Below are 14,204 nucleotides of genomic sequence, written 5' to 3'. Positions count from 1 at the left end.
TTTGCATAGGGAAAAAAAATCCCCAAGGAATTTATAGATAAATGATAAGAATTATTAAGAGTTCAACAAGGTTTCTACATATAGGGTGCACAGACCCAAATTATGTGCACTTCTATAGAGGCTCTTAAAAAAAAAGATTTTTTTAAAGTGACATTTACAACAGCAGTAACAATAAAAAATTAAGGGACCTAGGAATAAATCTAACAAAGGATGTTGAAAATTTTATGGAAAAATTCTATAATTTTATAAAAGACATTTTAGAAAGACCCAAATATTTCCCAAAGGAGAACTATGACATATGAACAGGTTAGGTAAGTCTGCATAAAAATGTCATGATTTCCCAAATTAATCTAAAAGCTCAATGCAGTTTCAGTAAAAAATCTAACAAGATTTTTCATAGAACTTGACAAGTTTGATTCTAAAATTTGTACAGAAGTAACTAAGACCATTTAAAAAAAATTTTTTTTTTTCAACGTTTATTTATTTTTGGGACAGAGAGAGACAGAGCATGAATGGGGGAGGGGCAGAGAGAGAGGGAGACACAGAATCGGAAACAGGCTCCAGGCTCTGAGCCATCAGCCCAGAGCCTGATGCGGGGCTCGAACTCCCGGACCGCGATATCGTGACCTGGCTGAAGTCGGACGCTTAACCGACTGCGCCACCCAGGCGCCCCACTAAGACCATTTTAAAGACGATCAAGTTGGGGCAGGAATTCCTCCTTATTAGGTATCAACATTTAATTAAAACACACACAACTAGTAAATCAAAGCAGTGTTCACCAACTGTCTAATGAAACAGAATAGACAGCCCAGAATAGACCCACCCATATGTAGAGATGTGATATATGAGAGACACAGCCCTAAAGATTATTAGGAAATGGTAGAGCTACCAATCCATTTATCCAGGACAATGTGCTATCCAATAAATTCAGTTAGATCCCTACCTTAATTTCCTGTAGATTAAGAACCTAAATATGAAAAGGAAAATTTCAAAACTTTTTCAAGTACATGCTTAAACAAGACACAAGAAGAAGAGCTATGCATTTAACTAAGCTTTTTCCCTCATAAGACACACTTGAACATGGAAAATAGAAGCCACAGAGCCACAAACACATTTGAACTAAAAAGGGGTTAATCGATGTATGAAGAACTTTCACAAATCAATGAGAAAAATATAAACAACTCAATAGAAGAATGGGCAAAAGGTATGAACAGGCAATTTACAGAAGAGAAAGCATGAAAGGTCAACGAGCATTTGAAAAGATATTCAACCTCACCTGTAATCCAGAAATGAAAATTAAAGTAAAAATGCCATAGTATCATACACATATTTGAAAAACCTAAAACACTGATAATATACCAAGTGTTTATAAGCATGTGGCCCAGCACGTCTACATATACACTGCTGACTTAATAGAAATTAGTATACCCACCTTGGAAGGCAGTTCAGTATTAAAGATCCACATGCCCTATTCAACTATTGACAGTTCTACTTCTATGTATGCTACCCAGAAGAACACTTATACATGTAGTGCACAGATACAAACTAGACTGTAGAAATAGCATTTTAATATCAAACAACTGTAACTCCTCCATTCCCTGTGAATAAATGAATGCATTTTTTAGAGTCACCCAATGGAATTTTATACAGCAGTACAAATAAATGAACTAGGGGTCAGCAAATTACTACCTGCAGCCAAATCTGACCCATCACCTGTTTTTGTACAACCCAAGAACCAAGAATGGTTGATAAAGATGAACAATTGCAATAGATAGGGAACATTAACTTTGATGTTAATCTAAAAGAATTTCAATATGGTAACTAACTTGGATTTAAGTTAAGTTAAAAAAATAAAATAAAGTGGCAAATTCCAATGAGGTATATAATGGATATAAAACCAATATTTCTTTCCAGGGTAAATGCTACCGGTAATTCGGTATTAGTTTTCTACATTTTTCCAATTTGATTTGATAATATATTTTGAGAATTATTGTATTTATGTGAAGGAATATTAGTTTATAGTTTTCTCCTTAGAATTGGTGTATATGTTTTCAGGATCAGGATAACACAAAGATGTTGATATTACCTTAATACTCTTTTTAATGTTTGTAAGATTTGCAATGATGTTTTTAAGCATATGCGCATTTATTTTGTAATCAAAGATGGAAATATATGATTATGTCAGAGCAAAAAAAAAAAGAGAGAGAGAGGACACAAATTACTCATATTAGGAATGAAAGTGGGGACATCATTGCTACAGATTTATTATGATGGACATTAAAAGTTAAAAAAAATTTTTTTTTAATGTTTATTTATTTTTGAGACAGGGAGAGACAGAGCATGAACGGGGGAGGGACAGAGAGAGAGGGAGACACAGAATCGGAAGCATGCTCCAGGCTCTGGGCCATCAGCCCAGAGCCTGACCTGGGGCTCGAACTCACGGACCATGAGATCGTGACCTGAGTTGAAGTCGGACGCTTAACTGACCGAGCCACCCAGGCGCCCTGGACATTAAAAGTTTAATAAAAAATACCAGGGTGCCTGGGTGGCTCAAAAAAAAAAAAAAAAAAAAAAAGAGAGAGAGAATTTCAGTCTTCTTGTTATTAGACCTATATTACAATTTTTATTCAATTATTATTACCTTTTGAATTGCATCAAGAAAAGTTTTGTAGAAATCTGGTTTCCCTTTTGTTACATCAACACATACATAATACCCTCCATTTTGCCTCTTTCATACAGCGAAAAATACCTATTACCCGGCCGTTTACTGCTGACCTCTGAACTAGAGCTACGTATATCAACGTGGACCTATCTCCCAATCGTAGTGTGGAGCAAAGAATTCAAGTTGCTGAAAATAGATACAGTATGATACCCCTTAAGGAAGAACAGAACCCACAGCAGGGTAGTCTATGTCGTGTAGGGAATCACTTGCACTAAAACATAAGGAAATTCATACAACCTAAGGGTGGGTGCCATACTTGGGCAGCTTTGTTAAATTAGGATGCTTCCTCTGAGCCCAAGACCCACCTTCTCTCCCGGGGGGGATGCCCCTAGGGTAGTAGAGGAGTTGATACAGAAACATAAACTATACCATAAGACTAACCATAGGTAGAGGGCCACTCTCTATGGCACTGCGGAGCGGGAGGAGACTTTCAAGCAAGGACATACTCGGAAGGGGTCAGGTGTCTTTGGAGAAGGTGTGGTTCACTGGGCACCAGTGGGGGCAGGAGGCCTTCTGGGTGCCTGGGCCACGTGGAGGCTTGTACGGGGGGGCTGCAGGTGAGCCTGTGACCCTTGGGGCCACAGGTCACTGCGTGCAGGCCACACGGAACTTCCTGAGGGGGGGAGCCTGGGTGCCAGCGCTCGGCAGGCCTGCGGGGCACACAAGTTCCACGGGGCTCCAAGCTCTGAGTTGCGAGGGTTGCTGGGTTAGCACCGGACCCAGTCTGTAAAGTGGCAGCCCCGAGGTCAGTCCTCACATCCGCCCTCCCCCCGCCCCCCTCCACTCTGAAGATGGCTGAAGGGTTTCCTCCTGCCGTGTCCCTCCAGCGCCCTCTACCGAGAAAGCTTACTCGAAAGTGATCGTGCTCCCTCCCAAGGACGCTGAAGGGTGTGTTCAGAGGTGGGAGACCTTCCGTTAGGACTGACCCAAACTTTCTACAAATGCGTGACAGAACCTCCCCGAAGCCCCTGGAGGAAAAGGTGCCCATCCAACTGAGTTTGGAAAGTAGGGTTTTGCCCGGGTGTGGTCGGGCTCAAGCTGAAAGGGTCTGCAGGTATCGCATCTAATTGCTGAGTGTGGTTCCCGGAGGGGAGCATTCTGAAGTTGCTTCATAGGCGTGCGGGGTGGGGGTGGGGGTGGGGGCAACACACAAGTAAGTACACGGACGACAGAGGTGGGGGCCAGGTTGTTCGCACTGTAGGAGAGGGAGGCTGGAAGAAGGCTGGGATGAATCCTGAGGGCTGGATTGGAACTGGAGACGGTCCCAGGGAGCTCAGTGTGTGCTCAGATGGGTAGATGCAGAAACAGGGGACGTATGTCTGTGTCCAGACTTGCGTTTGTTACCCATGCACGCATCCACCCAGCCCGGTCTGCGGAAGGTTCTGGAAGCAGCAAGCACACCCAGTGCTCACAACTTGGTTTTTAATACCATTGTCTAGTAAAAGAATGGCGCTCCTTGGTGAGGTGGTAGGAAATGCATAATACAAGATGAGCCCGGAGCATCGTGTAGTGCCCGAAAGTAAGGAAGGGCTTAAAAACCAGAAAGATGATGCACGGTGGGGACCAACCTGACTGAGCTCCGGAAGGGCAAAGCTGGGACGATCTGAGCCACAAAGTAGCATAGTATTGGATGATAACCCAAAGTATAACATAAACATACATGAATTCACACTGATAGAAATAGATGATTGGGGGGATTAAAAATACGAGCGAAAGACCAATCTTTACAGAAGAATTCCCAGGAACATATGTAGAGATTCCCACCCCCCTCCAGGAGGTGAGATTTGGTTTGGTCCCCTCCAACCTCTTCTGGGTTGGCTGGATTTACTTCCAGGGAATAGAGCCTCAGCCCTTCTAGGGGCAGAGCCCCAAGATGTGAGTGAGGACAACGGGCTTCCCCCCCCCCCCCCCCCCCCCTGCTGCCACGCCTCGGGCTGTGTGCCCCAGGATGTGCCACACCCCGCTGGTGGAGAGAGATGCTGAGTGAGCATGCTACGGCCCCCTGCAGGAAACCCCGTGGCAGCATTGAGACCTTGGGGGCCACCAGCCTGAGGTGGCTCCAGTGCTGGGGCATCCCTTATACCAGCAATCCAAAGTCTGAGCCTGTGAAGGCCTCAAGGTTTTGAAGTCAAAATGATAAGGAACGGGCTCCTGGGGGGCTCAGTCAGTTGAGTGTCTGACTCTTGACTTTGGCTCAGGTAGTGATCCTGGGTCATGGGATCGAGCCCCGCATCAGGCTCTGCGCTGCTGGCCGAGCCTGCTTGGGATTCTCTCTCTCTCTCTCTCTCTCTCTCTCTCTCTCTGTCTCTGCTCCTCCTCTGCTTGTACACGCTGTCTCTAAAATAGAACAAACAAACAAACAAACAACGAAATGATAAGGACAACCCATCACAAACAGCCAACGAGACTTTCAACTACAACCACTCAAGAATTTTCCTTTCTTTGCTCGCTGCTCCTGTTGCTGGAGCATTCCTAACCCCTTCTGGCTTGGCTCTGCCCGCCTGGCGAGGATTTGTGCTCGGATAAACTCTTAAAATTTTTAGTATGCCTCAGTTTATCTTTTTTTTTAATGTTTACTTATTTTTGAGAGAGAGAGAGAGAGAGAGAGGGAGATTATGTGAGCTGGGGCGGGGCAGAGACAGAGGGAGACAGAGGATCCCAAGCAGGCTCTGCACTGTGAGTGCAGAGCCCGGGTGAACTCACCAACTGGGAGATCAGGACCTGAGCTGAAATCAAGAGTCAGATGCTTCACCGACTGAGCCCCCCCCAGGCGCCCCAGCCTTAGTTTATCTTTCAAGAGTTCCGGTCATGTTTCTGCCCTAGGATGTTGATGTCATCTGCCTTTCCCCACTTCACTGGGCCCGGAATGTCCGCTAGAGGGAAGGGACTTTGGTTGTGTTCGAACTGGTAGGTCCTCCGCCTAGCCCAGTACTTGCTAAATGCTACTTGAGTGAGTGGATGGCAGGAGTCCCCCCCACTGTGTCTTAGCCCCAGGGAAGGAGAGCAGGTGGCCAGCTGCCCTGCTCCTCCCCTCTACCTTCAGGGAACTAGCTGAGCTGGAGAGGCCTTTCAGATTTCTATTTTTTGCTGTTAAAACCTTCCTGAATCCTGGCTGCCTGAAACTTCAGCCCCTCTGCTGAGGGCATCGGGAATAGGACTTCGGCTTGTCCTCCTAGAGACAAGTTGTGGCCGCCCTTCCTGCGGGGGTCCAGGCTTCTGGGGCCTACAGCTCTCTGCCTTCTGGGAAGGGTGTCTGATCTATTTGAGAGAGAAGGGGAGAGGGGGAGGGCAAGGGAGGAGGGGGAGGCCGGGGAGGAGGAGAGGGAGAGAGATGTAGCACAGGTACAGAACACTTCCGCAAAGCCGACCAGACCCCGTCCAGACCTAGTCCCTCAAGCCCTTGTCCCTCTGGGGTACCTGTGGGGCCACAACAGAGGCGAAGAAACATTTATTGAGGCTTTGAGAACTTCAAGCACTTTTGTGCTTATGGGTGATGCAGCCTGGCTCTTGCTGGGAGCCTCCCTCACCCCCTGGAAAGTTCAGCAAAGTTTGCAGGCCTTTGACAGGCCCTCCGGCTGAGGTGTGACAGGGGGAGGGCTCAGGGTGGGGAACAGCCCTGGCCCTGGAGCCCTGGCTCAGCCTGGAACTCCCAGGGAGGCTCTGAGCAATTTGGAAGTGGAATCTGTATTGTTGGCATTCCTAGTGTCTACCCTCCTCCCTTTCTTCCTTGTTCCCTTTCCTCCCTGCCTCCTTTCACTCATTCATTCACTCATTCGCTCATCCATCCATCCATCCATCCATTCATTCACTCACTCATTCGCGGATTCATTGATTCATTGATTCATTCATCACTTATTGACTGGTTGATTCATTCATTCACTGACGCATTCATCACTCGTTCATTCATTCGTTCATTGATTGATTGATTCATTCATTCTTATACCCAGTGGTTGTGACACCCTAGCAGCATGTAGCTTGGGTGCCCGGCAGACGGGACAAAAAGGAAGACTGGAACCAACATTTCCTCAGTGCACCAGACACCATGTTAAGCTTCTTATAAATTGTCCAATCCTCACCACCACCATGGAGATTACCGTTCCCATTTTAGAGGTGAGAAAACTGAGGTCCCAACTGGCAAACTGGAAATGCCACTCCTGTGGGGCCGGATGCACCAATGGAAGCTGAAGGCAGCTATTCACCTTGTGGCTGGTTTACATCAATCAGGCTCTGGGTGACTGCCCCGCCCGAGATCATCCCTCCCCACCCTTGGCAACATTTCTGCCTTGGGCCTTCCTCCCGCGAAGCCCACGAGGGCACTGCTGCGGGCCAGGAGGCAGGAATCCTTGGAGCTTCCTTGTTCCTGCCAGGGGACCGGGGTCTGTAGTGTGGCCTGCGGGAGAGAGGGTTTCTGGGCACAGATGTGCTGTTCCTTCTTGAAACCGCGGCCTCCTTTCACTGAAGGAATGAACACACGTGTGCTCTGTCCCGTCACTCCTGTCCTTCTGTCTTTCCTCTCCCAGGGCTGCAGGTGCCCTCCGAAGCTTCCCGACGGTTCTCTGGGACACCTGCTCTACTGAGCTCCTTCCTGAGCCTTTGCGTAGAGGGTGGCAGTCCCGGTGTGCCTCACGCCCAGGGCCTCCCAGCTTCCTCCTCCTCCGAGAAGTGAGCCCGCAGTGTAGACCTGACACGCAGTCCCAAGGGAAGGTCTTCACCCGGTGGCCACAGCACGCACCCTGACCCCGGCCCCGGCAACGGCGGGTCGACAGCCACCTGACCGGGCCTTTGTTTCTACTCCTAGCCAATAGTGGCCGCAGTTAATGCACCATAAATTCCCAGCGTTACTGCCACGAACTTTGACCTTTTGAGGAAGATGTTTAAATAACCGCTTTACGGGTGTGACTGCCAACACCCATGGGCATAAAGGAGGCAGCCAGCAGGAGTGGGTTCTGTAAAATCAGAGGAAGGGAGAGGCCGGAGGGCCTTCTAGGCGGTGGATACCTCCTCCGCCCTCTTCTCTAGAAGGCCCATGACTCTCCCTAGGAGCTGTGTTGGGTTGGGTCCTCGGAAGCCTCCCCCACCCCCGCCAGCCTTGTCTGTGACCTCAGTGTCTCTGTGATTGACAGGAAGCGGGCAACGGTCCTCCACAGCCACCGGCGGCTGTCACGGGAACTGTGGGTGGACATCTTGCGCCGGAGAAGCCCCTCTTTCCCACCAGACCTCCCTCCTTGCCCCAGCCCCCCATTCCTGCTCATGCCTCCTCGCCAGCAGGGAGCCCAGTGGACGGTGGGTCCGTCGGGGGCCCAGAGCACAGCTGGAACCCGGAACCTGGGAGAAAAAAAGCCTGCAGTCCAGCCAGCCCGACTTGTCATCACTTTCTGGGCCATCTGCCTCGGGCTCAACCCGCCTGTACCCCTGACCTTCCTCCTTTCCTGCTCCCTGAAACTCCAGCTGGGGCCTGGACTGAGATCCCACCCGACTCAGAATTGAATCAACAAAGAAAGGAAGAAGGCATGCTCCTCCCGGAGTTGGCTGGGCTCGGGCGAGCTGGAGGCTGGCCTGGGAGGAAGCATGGCCCCAGGGGACAGACCCATAGGTCATGGTGACTCTTTCCAGTCTGGAGTGTTCGGAAGTCTTGTCCTCTCTGCCCTAAGGCGCAGGCTCTCCCCCTGCCCCAGGAGGTGGGCCGGGGTGGGGATGTGAGATGGGACAGCGCCTTTGCCTTCGGGGATCAGCCCTGGCTGGGAACAGGTGTCAGCACCTGCTGGGAACATTTGACTCTGATTTTTCTTTCGTTTGTTTCCTTATTCCTCCTGTGTGCTCCTTTGAAGTCCCTGCTTCATCGACCACAGTTAATCTTGATCAACAATATCCTGGGGGCCCCAGATCATAAGGGCTCAGTGCGAGTGTGGGAGGAGTGTGGACATTGGCAGAGCATTCTGGGGCAGAACATTTCGGGCCCTTCTTGGCACTGACTTCCCAGCAGCGATGTGCAGTTTTCTAGGGGAGTAGGGGGAGGGTATGGGACCTGCGGTTGTCTGGGGGGACGTTTCAGCCTTCCCTCATTCCCAAGCCTCAACCTCCTCATCTATGAGATGGGCAGAATGATGGCAGGATCTACCGCACAGGGGTGGCCGAGGACCCAACGAGTAGTGGAAGCACAGTGTCCAAAACAGTGCCTGGTCCTGTGCTCAAGGGCTCGCCAGAGTCTGCCAAACATCTTTGTTTTTCTCCCTCCCCCTCCCTCCCTCCCTTCCTGCCTCCTTCCTTCCCTCCCTCCCCACCTTCCTTCCTCCTTCCCTCCCTCCCTCTCTTCCTTCCTTCCTTCCTTCCTTCTTTCCTTCCTTCCCCAGAGCCCATGCCCCAGCTCAAGCACCCATCCCACTGTGACTTGGGCAACCATAACTTGTGTCCATCTACAAATATTCATCCCTACTCTCTCCCACCCATCCCTTCTGTCTTCAGGCACTGGCAAGGGTTGACATTTGAGGGAGGAGGTGGTTTTAGCTTGCAGTTTCCAGAGGGCTCCTGGAGGAGCATTTCTGACACATCCTGAACATGGGCAGCACCTGTGGGGGACCAAGGAGGCCGCGGCCAGGCTTGCAGCCATGCGTATGCCTTCACGCTGGTGCCTTTTAAAAATAAGCTTTTACAGGGGCGCCTGGGTGGCGCAGTCGGTTAAGCGTCCGACTTCAGCCAGGTCACGATCTCGCGGTCCGTGAGTTCGAGCCCCGCGTCAGGCTCTGGGCTGATGGCTCAGAGCCTGGAGCCTGTTTCCAATTCTGTGTCTCCCTCTCTCTCTGCCCCTCCCCCGTTCATGCTCTGTCTCTCTCTGTCCCAAAAATAAATAAACATTGAAAAAAAAATTTTTTAAAAAAATAAAAATAAGCTTTTACTGATGTATAACAAATGTCTAGAAAAGCGCATCGTTAATATTTGTACAGCTGGATGAGTTATCACGACATGAATCCCTTCATGTGATCACCACCCAAGTACCTCATGTTACCAGTACCCCAAAGCCCCACTCCTGCCCCCGTCAATCACTTTCCTGCTCTCCTATTCCCCAAAGTTACCACTCTTCTTCTTTTTTTTAATGTTGGTTTATTTTTGAGAGAGAGAAACAGAGTGCAAGCAGGGGAGGGGCAGAGAGAGAGGGGGAGATGCAGAATCCGAAGCAGGCTCCAGGCTGTGAACTGTCAGCACAGAGCCTGACGTGGGGCTCGAACCCATGAACCACGAGATCATGTCCTGAGCTGAAGTGGGACGCTTACCCAACTGAGCCACCCAGGCTCCCCAAAACCTTCTTCTAAAACAAAGCTAAATGAGGGGCGCCTGGGTGGCTCAGTCGGTTAAGCGTCTGACTGCAGCTCAGGTCATGATCTCACGGTCTGTGAGTTCGAGCCCCACGTCAGGCTCTGTGCTGACAGCTCAGAGCCTGGAGCCTGCTTCGGATTCTGTGTCTCCCCCTCGCTCTCTGCCCCTTCCTCACTCACACTCTTTCTGTCTCTCAAAAATAAACATTAGAAAAATTAAAAAATAAACTAAACTAAAGCTAAATGAAAAGATGATCCAGAGAGATTTCAAATGTTTGATATACTATAATCAAGGGCTATGAAAATCAGCACCCACACTTGAAATATTCCCTGGAAAGCTATCTGACATGTGAAGGTCAATTTGTTTAGAGAAATCCAACTTGTTTAGTTTTTCTAGTAACTGCTACCAAAAGTCTGTAATGTGCTGACTCATACCTCCCATATCCATCACATATGTCTTCTGAATAACAGAATATCTTAGTCTCATGTCTCTGACGGAGTCTAAAGATCATCTTTGGTTGTTTGATGGTCAATACAACAGACAGGTTTTATTCTAATTTTTTTTTTTACATTTATTTTATTTTTGAGAGACAGAGAGAGACAGAGCACAAGCGGAGGAGGGGCAGAGAGAGAGGGAGACACAGAATCCGAAGCAGGCTCCAGGCTCCGAGCCGTCGGCACAGAGCCCGACGCGGGGCTCGAACCCACAAACCGCGAGATCATGACCTGAGCCGAAGCCGGACGCTTAACCGTCGGCGCCCCCCAGGCTCCCCTCCCACTCTTGTATCTTGTGACATCACAGGCTGATTTGACCTGCCCTTGAGCTTTGTAGACGCAGGAAGGTGACAGTGCTCCTTTCTGTCCCCTCTCTCTTGCTCAGCTCTGTATTTGTGAGATTCAGCCATACAGTAGCAGGTAGCAGCAAGGGCCTCGTGCTCCTGGCTTAGTTTATGGTATTATTATTTACTTTGCTGATTTCTTTATCATTTATGTCTTTTCAAGCCTATCACTCGCAGACGTTTCGGATGGTTGGGGGAAAGCTCTGACGCACCCTCCTGTTGCGTTTTGGGTGCTCTCGCGTGCTCACGTCTGTCGGGCGGAGTTCTGTGACAGGAGCTGTGCTGTGTTGGCTCCTGGCTCGTGAGAGCCTGCTGTTAAAGAATTTGCAAGATTGTGCCCCCTTCTCACCTTCCTTCCCTTGCACTCCTGGGGCTCCTGAGGTTGCTTACGCCTATTGTATCTGTGCCATATAAGGTGATATTGCTTCTCTCTTTCCAACCCCCTCTTTGGAGACAACCATCCACGTGGGTGGCGTGAAACCAGCCACGGGGGAGGTTTTACACCGCGGCACTCGGCAAATGTTACCGGTCAAGGCTTAATAGATGCCTCGTTTGGTTGATGGTCTAGGGTCAGACTAAGGGAAGGGTGATAGAGCAAATGTGGATAATGCCGATTAAGCTCCGGAGGGGGCTACCTCCACAGTGGTGACATTGTGACTGGCGCAGCAAGGCAGGCTATGGCTCTCCAGTTTCGGGAAACCGTGACCTGAGTCTGGAGAGAAGTCAGTTGCTCACATCGGTGACGAATGAGTGACGTTCCAGGCCGTCTCTCTTTCGCCTTACATTGTAACACAAACAAAACTATGAGCCCCCAGTGGTTTTGTTGGAGCCGCACTCCCAGAAGCAGCCGTGGTCAAGCGCCCATCTGCCTGGCGCTGAGCAGAGGGCGCGTTCCGCCGGGCCTGCCAAACCCTTCTCCGAAACACGGTTCTGCCCGTGTCTGTGTCTGCTGGTGGGTTTTTAACAACAAAACTCAGCTGTACTTTGTCCCCCCATCTCAGGACCAGCAGTTCCCTAGAAACTAAGGCGACGGCTGAGCAAACAAGCCGACGTGGGCTGGTTGGTGATTATTGGCAACAGATTCCATGAGCAAATACCGCTTGGGTCGGGGCCACTGTTGGAAGTGGGGGTGCAGGCGTGGCCACTCGGCTTCCTGGAGGGGGCTGCCCTCTGATGGCCCCGAGGGTTCGAATGGGCAGGGGAGGGGGGCTGTCCCTGGGGCAGAAGCCTGGTTTGAGGAAGCTGTTTCCTTCTCAAGCCTTCTCTTGCACGTTCACTCCTCATGTCTTGCGCATCACCGCTCAGTTCCAACCTCAATACGTTCTTTTGTGCACTGACATCCTCGGGCAACAGCGAGTGGCCCGTACCTAATGAGTAAACTTTGTCCCCAAATGCACACAAGCCCCTGAGGCTTGTGAATGTGCCCGTTGTTCTTGCGGCCAGGGTGGACATTTCCTGCTCTTTCTCTCATGCGGAGGCTACGGTGGGGTCAATGATCAATCACGAACAAGTTTTAGACGTGAAACCGGAAGAGACAGGCTCTGCGTTCCACACGGGCCGGATGGAGAAAACTTCAGCCTCCTCCGGAGCTCCTGTGCAAAGAAAGACCCAACGTCCGTGACCAGTGAGATGAGCCAGAGGCCGGAACGGGAGCTTGTCTGCGCCCCACGGCCACGGGCACGGGAGGGGCGGGGGGCACGGAGGTCAGAGTGGGGCTTGAAGGAGTGGTCAGGAGAGCCGCGGAGCCTCAGACGCCCAGCCCGTGACAATGACCCGCGGACAGGATGCGGAGTGTTTCGTGAGCCCTGGAGCCAGAAATGGTATTTTGCGTCGCTAGACAGCAGCATTATCCTGGGGGAGAAAATGGACCCATGCTCCAAAATAAATTTTAAGTCAAGTGCCAGACTTCTATCTTTGACTCCTGTGGTGCCAGAGCCACTCTGGGTGGGAGCGAGTCAGGGGGCTTCTCCCATCACCCCCCCATCCAGAAGTCTGTCTGCTCCCCTCCTGCCCCTCCCTCTTAGTCTCTTCCCAGCCCCCCAAAGGCCCCTCTCTCCCCCAGAGTGAATGCAAAAGTTCTTCCGGTTGCTCTCAAGGATCCCCAGTTCCTGGTCCCTGTAACCTCTCCCTCGCTCACTTGCTTCTAACCAGGCCCACCTTGTGGAGGTGGCTGGAAGATGCCAGGGTGGGGGAGTGTGAGGGCTTTCCAGCCCCTTCCGGAGCTGCCCCAGTACCACTCTTGTCTGTCATCCTTGGGGGCAGGGATCAAGTCTGATGCGTGTTGATGACCTACAACACTTGACAAGGGCCTGGCCCAGAGCAAATGCTCTGTGAGGACGTCTTTGGCTGAAGGGAACCCTGCCTCTCCCCACTCTCCTCTCTCCACCTCGTGCAAGAGGTCAGGAGACCAGAGTCCACCTTGCCCTACCCGGGCAGGTCTGGGGAGGCCACATGCCCCTTCTGTGCACAGAGGCTCCATTTTTAAAATGGTGTCAGGGGAACCATGCAGCTCTGAAAGGGTCTGATTTTTTGGTCAGCTTATTTCATGGGCGTAACGTCAAGCCAAAATATTTCCAAATATCCTGGAAATTGCTCACTTCCCTGGCTCTTTCCTCCATTTCCAAAGAGCCATCAGGTTCTGCTTCGTCTACCAGGTCCCCATCTACTTTGCCAACCACTTCCTCGTTCTATAAGTCATCTGCCTTTATGTCCTCACAGTGGCCCTCTGGCATCTGTGTTGTATCCTGCCGCTGCTTTCCCATCAAGGTGTCACTTCCCTGGTGACCAGGGAATGGTGGTTGAGAACCAGCTGGGCCTGGACTCACGTGGACTCACTTGGACCCAGTCCCTGGGGCTATCCATGGCCCCTGCCATCGCCTGCTGATGGGCAAAGCACGTCACCTGTCCTTAGTCACCAATACAGTGAACTTCAGCTCTTGGGGAAGAGACCAAGTGGCCTCAAGGGCTCCAGGAAAGCTTCCCCCGTAGCCCGGGGAAGCTTGCAAGTGGGAAGGAGAAGGCATCATAGAGCAGAGGCAGGACCTGAGAGCCGAGAGGCAGCAGGCTGGGAGATAGACCAGACATTGCCGAGGAGAGTGACTGGGGCTGTGGGGCTGAAGGAAGGGGGCAGGGGTGATGTGAGACAGACAGATGTAGTGAGAGGACAAGGCAGAGAGAAATCTGAAGATGGAGAAAGAGCTAGAAGTGATACCAGAGAGAGAATGGGGGAACAACAGAGAGTTACAGACAGATAACAGGATGGGACCAGGGATCAGAAAGACAAATGCCCTGGGTCAAGCATGGGGGACACGCTGCTTGGTTCAGCTTCAAGAG

Source organism: Prionailurus bengalensis, chromosome A2 (assembly GCF_016509475.1).
Source record: "Prionailurus bengalensis isolate Pbe53 chromosome A2, Fcat_Pben_1.1_paternal_pri, whole genome shotgun sequence".
NCBI lineage: Eukaryota > Metazoa > Chordata > Mammalia > Carnivora > Felidae > Prionailurus > Prionailurus bengalensis.
This window is presented reverse-complemented; position numbering follows the sequence as displayed.